Source organism: Petaurus breviceps, unplaced genomic scaffold (assembly GCF_028583685.1).
Source record: "Petaurus breviceps papuanus isolate PSGF00001 unplaced genomic scaffold, PetGlider_PUasm1.0 103, whole genome shotgun sequence".
NCBI classification, from domain to species: domain Eukaryota; kingdom Metazoa; phylum Chordata; class Mammalia; order Diprotodontia; family Petauridae; genus Petaurus; species Petaurus breviceps.
This window is the reverse complement of record NW_027185588.1, coordinates 5995951-5997000: the sequence shown is the minus strand read 5'-3', so window position 1 is coordinate 5997000 and position 1050 is coordinate 5995951. Positions and strand designations below refer to the sequence as shown.

Sequence of the window (1050 nt, the reverse complement as noted above, 5' to 3'; positions counted from 1 at the left end):
TCTCTCTCTCTCTCTCTCTCTCTCTCTCTCTCTCTCTCTCTGTGTCTGTGTCTCTCTTGCTCTCTCTCTCCCTTTCTCTCCCTCTCCCTCTCTCTCTTTCTCCCTCTCTCTGTGTCTCTCTCTCCCTCTGTCTCTCTTCCTCTCTCCTTTATGCTGCCCCAGCCTTTTTCCTGTCCCTCTCCTGGGGCATGCTGTCCATTTTTGCAGTTTTGTGTATTTGGGGTCAAATTTAGCCTTCCAACCTAGACTACATACTCCACAGATCTTATACATTCCTATTTCCCTTTCAGGACGGCCCAGTCCAGGGCCAAACACACAGCTGGTGTTTCCTAAGTGTTTATTGAATGGCTATTTAGGTCACCCAGCTAAAGGCCCCCCGCCCAGATTCTTGGAGTTGAGGACTCACCAAGGGAGAATGGAGATAGGTGTGGAGTATTCTGCCTCAGTCACCGAGTCCTCAAATGTCAGAGCTGGAAGGGACCTTGGGAATCACCTAATTCAACCCCCTCATTTTACAGCAGAGGATACTGAGGCCTAGGTAGGGGAAGAGATTTGCCCAAGGTTACAGAGCACATTGGGTTAAAGTGCTGGGCTTAAACACCCAATCTCTTTGCTCCTGCTCTGACTCCGCTCCTTGCAAGCAAGCTCCCTCTCAGCATCCCCTGAATCTGGAGACCAGGCAGGGATCAGTGCCCTTTCAGGAGAGGGGGGCACGGATCTAGGAAGAGGGGCTAGCACCCCTCCTTTTGCTTCCACCCTTGGACTTAGCCCCTCCTCTCTCAGTCTTGGAGGCAGAGAAACTTTGCTCAGCTGGTATCCATGGAGACAAGTCTGGCTTCTCCTCCAAGTTCAAAGTCTCAAGGGAAGGAGGGAGGCTGAGGAGAGGAGGAAGGAATAAAGGAAAGAGGGGAAGACTAGGGAACTTCAGGTCACTCCTGGCTTGCTTTATCTGCCAGGGGCCTCCCTAACTTCCTACCCTTCTAAGGACTGCAGAATCTCAGAACTGGAAGGAACCTTATACATTTCATCTAGCCAGTATCTGAGCAAGAG

General features: G+C 51.1%; 1 protein-coding gene across 1 annotated transcript in view; it reads right to left on the bottom strand.

Annotated features, from left to right (window-relative positions):
- SPMAP2 (sperm microtubule associated protein 2) overlaps nucleotides 1-769 on the bottom strand; it is a 30785-nt gene extending 30016 nt beyond the window's left edge. The window contains exon 1 of the mRNA XM_069102972.1: nucleotides 407-769. The gene's annotated coding sequence lies outside the window, so the exon portion shown is untranslated. The remainder of the gene's footprint in view (nucleotides 1-406) is intronic.
- Between the last annotated feature and the right edge of the window lie 281 nt (nucleotides 770-1050).